This window comes from Dipodomys ordii, unplaced genomic scaffold (genome assembly GCF_000151885.1).
Source record: "Dipodomys ordii isolate 6190 unplaced genomic scaffold, Dord_2.0 Scaffold29, whole genome shotgun sequence".
NCBI lineage: Eukaryota > Metazoa > Chordata > Mammalia > Rodentia > Heteromyidae > Dipodomys > Dipodomys ordii.
The window spans coordinates 818,203-831,669 of NW_012267245.1; positions in this window are offsets into that span (position 1 = coordinate 818,203).

Sequence of the window (13,467 nt, forward strand, 5' to 3'; positions counted from 1 at the left end):
CAGGGAACAAGGCTGGCACAAGAGAGGCCGAGGGAAGAATGTGGACAGGATGGCAAAGACCCAGCTGGGTGCCAGTGGCTCACGCCTGTCTTCCTAGCTACCCGGGAGGCTGAGATCAGAGGATCACAGTTTGGTACCAGCCCAGGCAAGGAAGTCCGTGAGACTCTTATATTCAATGAACCACCAAAAAGCCAGAAGTGGAGCTGTGGCTCCAAGTGGTAGAGCACTAGCCTTGAGTATAAAAGCTCAGGAACAGCACCCAGGCCCTGAGTTCAAGCCCCACAATGGACAACAAAGAGATGAAAAGCAAGGGAGGGGGGCTGGGAAAGTGGCTCAGTGGTAGAGAGCTTACCTCCCATGCATGAGGCCCTGGGTTCCATTCCTCAGCACCACATAAACAGAAAAGGCTGGAATGGCACTGTGGCTCAAGTGGTAGAGCGCTCGCCTTGAGCTGAAGAGCTGAGGGACAGCGCCCAGGCCCAGAGTTCAAGACCCACAACTGACAAAAAAAAAAAAAAATCAAGGGAGGGAGAATGAACAAATGCAATCGTGCTATTCAGTAGACACTATGTAGAAAATGACCTAAGCGACTTGTGGGCAGGGATGGGAGGGGGGAAATTGTCCAAAAGAAGTAAACTCATCACCTCACTTAAATGGTAACACCTCTATACAACATCTTAAAAGAAATCAGCTGGGCACCAATGGCTCACACCTGTAATCCCAGCTACTCAGAAGGCTGAAGTCTGAGGATCACGGTTCAAAGCCAGCCAGGGCAGGAAAGTCCATGAGACGCTTATCTCCAATGAACCACCAGAAAACCAGAAATGGCGCTGTGGCTCAAGTGGTAGAGTGCTACCCTTGAGCTGAAGAGCTGAGGGACAGCGCTCAGGCCCAGAGTTCAAGCCCCACGACTGATTAAAAAAAAAAGTAACAAATTATTTTAATAAAGGATATTCAGCCAGGTGTTAGTGGCTCACACCTGTCATCCTAGCTACTCAGGAGACTGAGATCTGAGGATCATGGTTCAAAGCCAGCCTGGGCAGAAAAGTCACCGTGAAACTCATCTCCAATGAACCACTCAAAAACCAGAAGTGGAGCTGAGGCTCAAAATGATAAAACACTAGCCTTTAGCAAAAAACAATTGGGGTGGGAGTGGGGGAGGGCTGGGACTGTGGCTTAGTAGTCGGGTGCTTGCTCCTAGCAGGCTGTGGACAAGGCTGTGGACAATATGGACCCATAAAAGTCTTAGAGCACAGCAGGTGGCAATAGCTAGTAGTTGTCATGTCAGAAGTCTCCAGACAGTTGCCAGGGACAACGAGTCAGGGCTGGGCAGGCCACATGCCACATTTAGTTATGGTCAGCATGGTGAGGATGAGGAGTTTCATTGAGTTGCCTTCAGAAGAGGCTTTGTCCTTTCGAGAAAGTAACCTACTTTGTCCCATGGATATGTTCCTGGGGGAAATAGAGTGGGAGACAGGAGCTCACATTGCAGTTCTTTACTACTACTACTACTATTGTTATCTTTGTAAATTGGTCAGACCTAGGACTTGAACTCAGGGCCTGGGCAGTGTCGCTGAACTTTTGTGTTCAAGGCGAGCCCTCTACCACAGTGGAGCCACAGCCCCACTTCCGGTTTTCTGGGAGTTCATTGGAGATAAGGGTCTCATGAACATCCCTGCCTGGGCTGGCTTTGAATTGCGATCCTCAGATCTCAGCCTCCAGGGTAGCTAGGATGACAGGCGTGAGCCACCAGTGTCTGGCCTGATTGTTAATTATCTTTACGTCGTTGCACACATGGGTTTCCATTCAACATGTCATTTTGTGAGTCCAATGCATGTTCATTTATATCACTCCTTCCTTCGTTCTTCCCCCCCCCCCGTCTCCCCCAACCCTACCCATCCCCTGTGTTTCTAGATCCATTTTCTCAGGTGGACATCCAATAGTATGACTGCATTCTCCTGACTTTCCTCCCTCTAAATATTTTCCATCCAGGTATGGTGGATCAGCAGTTTGGAAATAAAGCTTCTCTTCCTGCCTGAATACCGAGTGGTGTTCTCATTTATTGGCTACCTACTTTAATTTACCTTACACTGCGTAGCTAGGATGACAGGCGTGAGCCTCTGATGCCTGCCTCAGCTACCTCTTCTTTATGGCAGATGTGATCACCATAGGAAGATTGTCTCGCTCCATTTTTGTTGTTGTGGTTGGTTGTGGGGTTTGAACTCTGGGCCTGGGTGCTGTCCCTCAGCCCTTCAGCTCAAGGCAAGCGCTCTACCACTTGAGCCACAGCACCACTTCCAGTTTTCTGCTGGTTCATTGGAGATAAGAGTCTCACGGACTTTCCTGCCCTGGCTGGCTTTGAACCGTGATCCTCAGCTCTCAGCCTCCTGAGTAACTAGGATTACAGGCATGTGCCACTGGTGCCGGGCTCTTGCTCCATTTTTAAAAAATAAATTTAAATAATAAGTCATGGTCCATTTAAATAAGCAAATTCATTTGTAACTTATGCGGGGTGGGGGAGGGATGTGAGGACACTAAAAACTGTGACTTGTAATACAGGAAAGCGGAAGTCAGGGAGGTAACTTCCTGTAGGCTTCAGGAGACAGCACCAAAGTAGGGGCTTTCACACCCATTTTATAGCTGGAAAAGGTGATTCACCAAGAAGCTAGCATGCCCTTGGCCACCAGCTAGGTCTGTCCCCCAACACCCCACCCCACCCTTCTACCTGGCCCTGATTCAGTACTGTCTGGACTCCAAAAAGTCTTTGGCAGTCTTAGACTGAAATGGGGACGCTGGGTCTAACCGGCGCCATCTTGGCCACATGATGGATGATAGGAAATTGATTTAACTGGTGCCATCTTGTCTTCATGATGGAGGAAAGGGGAAGTCCCGCCTCGCAGGTGATGGGCATGACTGAATTCCTAGAGGCAGGGGTGTGGAGATGAACAATAGGTTACTGGACCTGCCAGTCTTGGGTCATCAGCTCTCAAGCTCTCTCTGACCCTGCCCCCTGACCTGACCCTATTTAGGTCCACTCCAGCTCAGATGACATGCCTCCTTTTTTTATACCACGCCTCCTTTCTGTGTCTCCTGGCTCTCCTCTGGTCATCATGGCATCCTGTAAGTATTATACCCACCTTTGGTCCTCAGCTCCACCCAGACCTGAGCCCCACCCAGGTGGCTTCTCTGTTTCTCACAACTGAGATACCTTACAACAATATGCTGGACACTGAAAGTTCTCATCCAGGCCTAGAACCCTCTTTTCTCCCTGGCCTTGGGCAAATGTCCAGTAGAGTTTGTTGGTATTGTTGTTGTTGTTGTTTTGCTGGTCCTGGGGCTCAAACACAGGGCCTTAGTGCTGTCCCTAAGCATCTTTGTGCTCAAGGCTAGCACTAAAGCCACAGCACTACTTCTAGCTTTTTCTGAATAGTTTATTGGAGATCAGAGTCTCAAAGATGCTCCTGTCCAGGCTGAATTTGAACCATGATCCTCAGATCTCAACCTCCTGAGTAGTAGAACAAGTGTGAGCCACTGGTGCCCAGCTTACAAATGCTAATTTACCAGAAAGACTGGATGGGATAGGTGCCGATAGCTTACACCTATCATCTTAGCTACGCAGGTTGCAGAGATCTGAAGATCGAAGTTTAGTGCCTGTTTGGGCAGGAAAGTCCTTGAGAGTCTTATCTCCAGTTTACCACCAAAAAGCCAGAAGTGGAGCTATGGTTCAAGTGGTAGAGTGTCAGCCTGGAACAAAATAAAGCTAAGGGACAGTGCCTAGGCCCTGAGTAAAGCCCCAGTATCAACACACACACACACACACACACACACACACACACACACACACACACACACACAAAAGAATTGAAGCCAGACACTGGTGACTCACACCTGTAATCCTAGCTATTCAGGAGGCTGAGATCTGAGGATCGCAGTTCAAAGCCAGCCTAGGCAAGAACATCCATGAGACTCTTATCCCCAACAAACCACTAGAAAACCAGAAGTGGCGCTGTGGCTCAAATGGTAGAGCGCTAGCCTTGAGCTGAAGAGCTGAGGGACCGAGACCAGGCCAATAGCCCAACGTCCAGCAGGTAGGAAGAGGAGGAAGAGAGTACCGTGCATGTAGGTTGATCTAGTTCCTTTCTGTTGGTTCTGTAGTACTTTTCCCAGCTTGGGAGAACTGCATAAGAGCCTGAGAGCTGGGTGGATTGGAAAGATACTAAATAACACATCCATTGGGAGGAAGGAAGCTCAGTTTTCTTTTGGCCAGAGCCTCTGGGCTCTGCCAAGATCTCCAGAAGCAGTGGGCTGGGTATGAGGGAGGGCACTTTCCTGTGGGAAAAAGTAGGCTGTTTCCATTTATAGCTTCCTAATTGGGCCCCATGAGGTCCAGAGCTGGTCTGATGCCCATCCTGTCTCTGTGGCCTTTGGGGTTCTAGGAGCCTTAGGGGATTGGGGAATCGAGGAGGAAAGGCTAGAGGGCAGAGAATCATGAAAGAATGACAGATGGAAATGGGGATCGGAGTTTGGGGGGGTGGATTGTGGCCAAGAACCACTCAGCAGAAGCAGAATAGCTCATGGCAGGCAATACACATAGATTCTAGACACAGCGGCTGGTACCAAGGGCTGGGAGGGAGGTAGGGAAAGCGCATGAGCAAGCCAGTGATGCTTAGTGAATGGATGCATGCTCTGGGCAGTGCCCAAGCTTGGAGATGGCATTGGATGCAATCCAAGCCTGGCTTGCCACTGATCGTTTGTGTCACTTTGGGCTGATTGCTTGACCTCTCTGAGCCTGCCTGCAGCAAAGCTGCTGTCAGTTTCCAACCTGTGTTGCGTTCCCAGGACGTCCCTGAAGTAAGGAAGTGCTTACAGCCATCCTGGTGCCCGGGTGGAGGGAGCTCTACCCCCAAAGCTAAAAAGCCTAGAGGTGAGAGAGGCCCTTCATCAACTGTAGATGCCGAGCTCACAATGAGCTAGTAGGGTTCTGCTTCAGAGAAATGCGGATGTTCATAGCCTTGGGAAAGCTTTGCATGGAGAATGCTCTGATCCTTGTAGGAGATGGGCCTGGCCATCTTGACTACATCCGGTTGGTGGTAGGAACTGGCATCTTGTCTTTATAGTGGGGGAAGGTGAAGCCCCGCCTCTCAGGTGATGGGCGTGCCTGGATCCCTGGAGGCAAGGGCAGGCACTTGCCTGATAGGTTACTAGACCTGTCAATCCAGTGCCTAGGACTGGGGGTTTCCTGTGACCCTGCCCCCTGACCAGACCCTATTTAAGCATGCATCAACTCATGCACCATTACCCCATGCTATGTGTCTCCCTGATTGTGTCCTTTCTCCTGTCTCCTGGCTCTTCTCCGGTCTCCCATTTCAGCTCTCCATTGGACTGAAATGGTTTGTTGGCATTGTTTTTGTTCTTTCCTCTCTGGCCTATATGGCTCAGTTTCCTAACAGTGTATTTGCTGGCTGCTGGTCTTTGGGACAGACCACCATGTGGTCGCTGGTCTTTTAATAAAAGACTCCACGATTCGACCTCTCAAAATGTGGCTTCTCTGTTTTCTCGCCATAGAGCAATCGTGCCCAGGATGGTGACACGAAGAGCTAGGCCCCTCCCATCCAAGGACCTAGGGGAACAACTTCCTTCTCCTTTCTGGTCTCACAAGGCAAATGATTCTGGTCTTTCTGCAGAGCTCAAGGGAAAGCGAGGTCTAGCCTGGTATGGGTCTAGCCTGGGATATACTGAATAAATATTGCTGGGAACATGGCTGACTTCTGTTCATGTGAGTGGATCTAAATTTCTTATCTCTAACATTCCTATAGACTCCCATTCAACTGTCCCCCCCTCTCCCACCTCCATATTCCATAAGCTCACCCCCAGCATGCCCAGAACTCTTTCCAGCCCTCTGTAATCGTTCATGGCTCCCTGCTGAAATACCCCAGCATCCTGGGACTAGAACTCACAATCCACGAAAGGAGTCACCAACCCTCAGTCAATCAACTAGGAACCTTTATTAGCCAAGGCGTCTGACGTCCACTGTACCAAGGCAGTGAAGACCAGCCCTGAAGTCAAATAGCTCAGGGTATTTAAAGGCAAGATCCAGGTGGTCAGTGGAAGTTACAAGTTACAAAAGCAGAAAACCAAGGCAATAGTCATCAAAGCAAGGTAGGGTGGCTGAGCCTAGATCATTTCTTATAGACATCCTGGTGCCTGGAGATGGGGGCCCATGTCTTATGTCCAAATAAGGATCCCCAAAGACCACCAAGAAGCCGATTCCCATGTAAGCACACAAGTCATTTATTACAAGCTCGAGCCTGGACTCACAACCATCACCAACACAGCGGGTCAGAGTTGAGAGCCATGACCCTTTAGCAGGGTTTTTATAGGGTTTCAGGGCATTCTATACACCATCACTTAGCAAATTATATCACACCGCGGGAAATCCATAAAATAACTTCTAAAAGATGATTAGTTTAACCAGTGGTGGGAACCGACCAGGGATTGGGGGTTGGCTGGTTCATGATACTGATGCTCTTCGAAATGATTGGCTAAAGCAGATGATCTGAGCTGCGACCAAGTGGTCTTTATCTTGCAGGAACATTTGGAACTTAGCTGTAGTTAGTGGAATTTGCTGTAAAGGGGGTTGTTCCTGGAATTTGGGCTCAAGGGGAGTTGCTGATACAGTTCCTGGAGTTTCAGTTATAGTGCCTTAAAAAGGATGGAATCTAAACCTAAAATGGCTATATTTTGTTCAAGCTTCACACATGCACCCAGCTCCAAGGCCTGGAGGTAAAGCAGCGAGCCTTTCCTTTGAAGTACAGATACCTGGCTCAGTGGGGTATGAGCTAGGAGACCCGCTTTAGAGACATGCAGATGTCATAGTCTAGGAAAACATTACCTCCCCAAATAGCCTAGCATTGATTAGCTTCCCAACTGGCCTAGAGGTGAGATTAGCCATTCTTAGAAATGCAGCCACTGGGTGCCAGCGGCTCCTGCCTGTCATCCTAGCTACTCATGAGGCTGAGATCTGGGGATCATGGTTCAAAGCCAGCCAGGGCAGGAAAGTCCATAAGACTCTTATCTCCAATGAACCACCAGAAAAGCAGAAGTGATGCTGTGGCTCAAGTAGTAGAGTGCTAGCCTTGAGCTGAAGAGCTGAGGGACAGTGCCCAGGCCCAGAGTTCAAGCCCCACGACCTAAAAATTAGAAAGAAAGGAAGGAAGGAAGAGGAAAGAAGAAAGAGAGGAAGGAAGGAAAGAAAGAAAGGAAGGAAGAAAGAAGGAAAGAAAGAAAGGAAGGAAGGAAGAAAGAAGGAAAGAAGAAAGGAAGGAAGGAAGGAAGAAAGAAAAAAAGAAAGAGAAAGAAAAAAAGAAAGAGAAAGAAAAAAGAAAGAGAAAGGAAGGAAGAAAGAAGAAAGGAAGGAAGGAAGAAGTGTAGCCATCCTGTCGCTTAACTCTCAAGCCTTATCTTTGAAATTTAACATTTGTCCCTATTCTCGATCAATACAAATGGTGGTTTCAATAACTGTCAGACTTCAGTCTTGGTCTATTCCCGGGGGTCCGTACCTATGTTTCTCAGGTTACCTGGGACTTGTTGGGCTCGATTAAATTTCTTTCTTCCTTAGTCTAATGAATAACCTATCTGCTTCATTTTGACCTGGCCCTAACTGAAGGATTGACCCCCCCCCCATTGTCCCAGGCCTATACAGATGCCCAGCAAAATCCCAGGTATGTTTGAAGTGCAGGCAAGCAGGGCAACCACCTAAGCCCAGCTGTAAACACCCCATTGTGGGCCCAACTGAAAGGCCCTCACCTTCCTTGACCTAAGGGCTTTTTCATTAACCTTTGCCTCCTTGCTTGGACCTCCTATAAACACTCAGCTCCTGTCCCAACTTGCAGCACAACCACAACCTCCAAACCCGAGTTTGATCAAATCCTGCCAATTCCTTTTCTTAACATTTCACATTTTATATTCACACCTGCCATCCTCACGGGCTTCACGACTTTTTGGGTTTAAATCTCAGCCCACCACCACCAGTTCTGGGTGACTACCACTGAGATCATTCCCCGGTACTGCACAGGATTGCTTCCAGGACCTTCCACAGATATCCAATCCACAGGTGTTAAGAACCCTATATAAAACAGTATAGTATTTGAATAAAACCTATACTATTTTAGACATCTATAAGATGGCTTACAGCTCCCAGTGCGGTGTAAATGTTATGCAAATGTTTTCTTTTTTGCACCTGTACTGGGGATTGAACTCAAGGCTTGGGCACTATCACTTAGCTTTTTCCTTCAAGGCTGATGCTCTACCCCTTGAACCACCTGTCCACTTCTGACCTTTTGCTGCTTAATTGTAGATAAGAGTCTATCAGATTTGACTTCCTGGACTGGCTTTGAACCTTGATCCTCAGATCTCATCCTTCTGAGAAGCTAGGATTGTAGCCATGAACATAATGCTTACACACCCTGCTGCAAATAATTATTTTCTGGTTTTTTTTGTTGTTGTTGTTGATTGTGGGGCTTGAAGTCAGAGTCTAGGCACTGTTTGAGTTGTTGTTTCTCAAGGCAAGAGCTCTACCTTTTTTTGGGGGGGTCCGGTCCTGGGGCCTGAACTCAGGGCCTGGGCGCTGTCCCTCAGCTCTTCAGCTCAAGGCGAGCCACAGCACCACTTCCAGCTTTTTTCTTTTTTCTTATGTGGTGCTGAGGAATCGAACCCAGGGCCTTGAGCATGGAAGGCAAGCGCTCTACCACTGAGCCACCTTCCCAGCCCTCTGCCTCTACTTCTTGTTCATTGTGGAGCTTGAACTCAGGGCCTGGGCGCTGTCCCTGAGCCTCTTTGTGCTCAAGACTAGCGCTCTACCACTTTGAACCACAGCTCCACTTCCTGATTGTGAGTGGTTCATTGTAGATAAGAGTCTAATGGGGACTTTTCTGCCCAGGCTGGCTTCTAACCACAATGCTCAGACCTCAGCCTCCTGAGTAGCTAGGGTTATAGACATGAGCCAATGGCACCCAATGGAACTTGTCTTCTAAGAGTAATATGGAGGAAACACAATGGATATGATATGTAATACACATAGTGGGCCCTCGGTGGCTATCACAAACATCTGGGGTATTGCTCAGGAAGGACACAAGTGATCGCCAAGATCTCTCTTCCCAACCGGCACCAGGATGCCAAATAAATTGAAATAAAGGGCAGAGAAAGGATATATAGTCCATGGCAGCCATGGGAAGACAGCGCTTCAGGATAGCTTCCGCCATCTTTAGGGAGTACAGACATTGGCTTCAGGGTAAATAGGAAGAATTGAGTGGCAGGGGTGAGAGAGAGCAGCAGAGTGACAGTAGTGCCAGGTCATAGGTGTGTGGCCTGGTTAACCCTGAGCTCAGCCTTTGTCCCTGGAGGAATTCCTGAATAGCTGTCATCATTTGATTACTGGAAGAGAACAGGCACAGGGTGATCTCCTGGATTTTTGGTTGTGGGCGTTAAGAGGCTATGGAGGAGGCATTGACTGAGGGCTGCACATGGTTGCTTCTGTGCATCTGGTCCTCCTTGGAGCCCACGGTGTTGGCCAAGTTGCCTCTAGCAGAGAATAGCGTGGATCAAAGGGCACAGGTTCCATGTTGGGGCACTTGTAGAAGCTTTCGAGTTGCCTCTTACACTACTCTTGATGTGGAGGACAAATAGGGTGTTGTCCCGCGAGAAAACAGAGAAGCCACGTTTTGAGCAATCGAATTGGGAATCTTTATTGGAAAGCCAACCATCACAGGTAGACATCACAAAAGCCTGCAGCCCCACAATATACTTAACACTGTTAGAAAACTGAGCCATGAGAGCCAGAGAGGACAGAAAGAGCAGAAAAACAACATCAACCAACCAGATCAGCTCCAGTGGAGAGCTGATGTGGGATGCCATGTTGATCAGAGGAAAGCTGGGAGACACAGACAGGAAAAAAAGTGGCAGCTGAGTTGATCTGGACTTAAATAGGGTCAGATCAGTGGGCGGGGCCAGAGGGAGCTTGAGAGTTCATGACCCAAGACTGGCAGGCCCAATAACCTATTATCTATCTCTAGGAATTCAGGCACGCCCACTACCCGGGAGGTGGGACTTCCCCTGCCTCCACCATGAAGACAAAATGGCACCAGGCACCAGTTAAACCCAATCCCATGTCTACCACATGACCAAGATGGCACCGGCCAGACCCAGCATCCCCACTTCAGTGATATCCACACATTAAAGAATGGAGTGCTGGCAACTAAGTGTCTCCTCCAATAAACTACTCAGAAAAAGATGGAAGTGGCACTGTGGCTTAAGTGGTAGAGCACTAGCCTTGAACACAGGCTTAGGGACACAGTCCAGGCCCTGAGTTCAAGTCCCAGGACCAGCAAAAAAGAAAAGAAAAGAAAAACTAGGGGATCAGGAACATGAGACTTGGGCTCTGGATGGAGGAGAAATACACCTATATTGATATTTCAAATACACAAAAGTAGAGAATATTATGGAGAAAAAAAAAAAAGCCTCGTCCTTGCCATCCATCATTCAACTTCAAAAACTGACCAACATTTCTGAGACTTTTCCCATTTAGTTTTTCTGGGACCATCTAGGGGAACAGATTTGTTTTCTCTGCCTATAAAAGAATGAAAAGGCAGAAAGTGTTTAAAGCAGACAGAGTGAGTTAACTTCAAAGTGGAAGGAAAGCCACAGAAAGAAAATACAAAGAACCTCCCCACTTGGAGAGGGGCCCAGCATAGAAGCCAATGGAGTCCTCTCTGAGGGTGATTTTAGAGCATGAAGCTCCTCCCATTTCTCCTCCCCTGGGCTTTGCACTGGTTGGCGGATGGATTGTACAGGCACAATCCTGACTCTTTTTATTGGCTCAGTGAGCACCAGGGCATTATGGGAAGAAGAAGCATTTGAGCAAGAACTCAGGACCTTAAGGGAGCATATGTTTGACCTTGAAAGATGGGTGGTGGGGTTAAGGCGAGGGGAGAGGGTGTAGACAAATTAAGACAGGACACATTGGGGAGAATATAGTAATACAATTTGATGCATATCCTACACAATAAAGAAAATCAAGGGGACGGGTAGAGCTTAGAGGGATGGAGGACAATGCTGAAAGCGGTCACATCAATCAAGCTGCATTATATTCATAAACTGATTTTTCCAGTGGCAACTTCTTTGTACAGTGACTTAAAGACAATAATAAAAAATATCTGGAATTGGTGGCTCATGCCTGTAAACCTAGCTACTCAGGAGGCTGAGATCTGAGGACCATAGTTCAAAGCTAGCCCAGGCAGGAAAGTCTATGAGACCAGAAAGCTGGAAGTGGTGCTGTGGCTCAAGTGGTAGAGGGCTTGCCTTGAGCTGAAGAGTTCAGGGATAGTGCCCAGGCCCCAAGTTCAAGCCCCAGGACTGACAGAAGGAGAAGAAGAAGAAGAAGAAGAAGAAGAAGAAGAAGAAGAAGAAGAAGAAGAAGAAGAAGAAGAAGAAGAAGAAGAAGAAGAAAGTAGAAGTAGAAGAAGAAGACCTGGCAATGCCAGCTGCTATTTCCACCACTTTTTATCTCTAGCCACCCAACAGTTCCCTTTTCATTCTTTCTTTCCCTCCCACCCCACTCTTAAATAGTTTGTAAAATAACTCTCAGACATCACATACAAAAAAAAAAAAAAAGAAGAAGAAGCCGGGTGCCAAGGGCTCATGCTTGTCATCCTAGCTACTCAGGAGGCTGAGATCTGAGGATCAAGATTTGAAGCCAGCCTGGGCAAGATCACTATCTCCAATTAACCACCAGGAAACTAGAAGTGGAACTGCGGCTGAAAATGGTAGAGCACTAGCCTTGAGCAAATAAAAAAAGTTCAGGGATAGCACCTAAGCCCTGAGTTCAAATCCCACAACCAACATAAATAAAGATAGATAAGATAGATAGATAGATAGATAGATAGATAGATAGATAGATAGATAGATAGATAGATACATCCTTTACTGAACTGAGTCAACAAGATAAAAGGCCCTTTCTTGCAATATTTTCATGATACTAAATTCAGCCAGCCCTGGCTGGTGCCAAGGACACAGCAGTTACACATCTGTGGACTCACACACAGACAGCCTTTGTCTCTGGGATATGCAACCTGCAAAGGAACATGAGTAGACTCAAAGCAGCAAGTGAGCCCAGCCCTCTGGCCGATGGAGAAGCAGCTATCTCTGTTGTACAAGCCAGCTGCATCCAGCCCCACCCACCGCCCACCTCCTGGCCATCATCTCCCACTAACTTCTTTCTCTTTCCTGGCTCTGGGAAGCCCGGAGAAGCAGAATTAGGTGGGACCAAGAACAAGGCAGTTTGCTGGCTATGTCCTTGGCCCGGGTTGTACTAGGTTATGACAGGGCAAATGGAAGGAGTGAAGTAAGGGTACTGGGTACTGGTGGATGATAGGGAGTCGGGTTTAACTGTTGCTACCTTATCTTCATTGGTGGAGGAAGCTGAAGTCCCACCTCCAGGTGATGGGCGTGCCTGGATTCCTAGAGGCAGGGGCGGGGACTTTGGCAATAGGTTATGAGACCTGTCAGTCCTGTGCCTTGAGCTCGTGAGACTCTCCAGCATCCTGTGACTCTGTCCCCTGACCCTAGTCCAGTTTGGGCCTGGACCAGTTCACATAGGATGCGCTCTGCTTCGGATTGATCTGGTTTGTTAGGGTTGTTTTTCTACTCTTTCTTTGCTTTTCCAATGTCATGGTTCAGTTTTCTAACAGTGGTAAGTGTATTTCAAGGGGCTGCAGGTCTTTGGGACAAGAATCCACCTGGAGTCGCTGACTCTCCAATAAAGACTCCCAATTCAACCTCTCAAAATGTGGCTTCTCTGTGTCTCTTGACTGAATTCCCATAAAGAGAGACTGGAGGTTGGAATCCACAGCTTAAGCAAAGCAAGAAGCTTGGAGCCAGGTGAGCAAAACCTTTTGTGCCTTTCGCTCAGCCTGTGTTTAAGACCCTTGAGAATCAGAGGCGGGAAACTTCTCTGGGATTCAAACCTCTGGGGGGGCTTGAGTCTACTCGCAAGTCATTATTGAGCATTAGGGTGGTACAATAGAACCAGATCGGTATCCGGAGCTAAGCTGGATACTGGTTAAACCACTTTCCAGATTCAGATCCCAGACTGTTACATGGAAATTCAGTCCCGAGATACAGAGAAACCATATATATTTTTTTTTTGGGGGGGGTCCGGTCATGGGGCCTGAACTCTGGCCTGGGCACTGTCCCTCAGCTCTTTAGCTCAAGGCTATTGCTCTACCACTTGAGCCACAACACCACCTCTGGCTTTTTTCTTTTTGCTTATGTGGTGCTGAGGAACCGAACCCATAGCCTCATGCATGCAAGGCAAGCGCTCTACCACTAAGCCACCTTCCCAGCCCCCAGAGAAACCATATTTTGAGAGGTCAAATCAGGAGTTTTTATTAGAATGCCAGCAACTGCATGTGA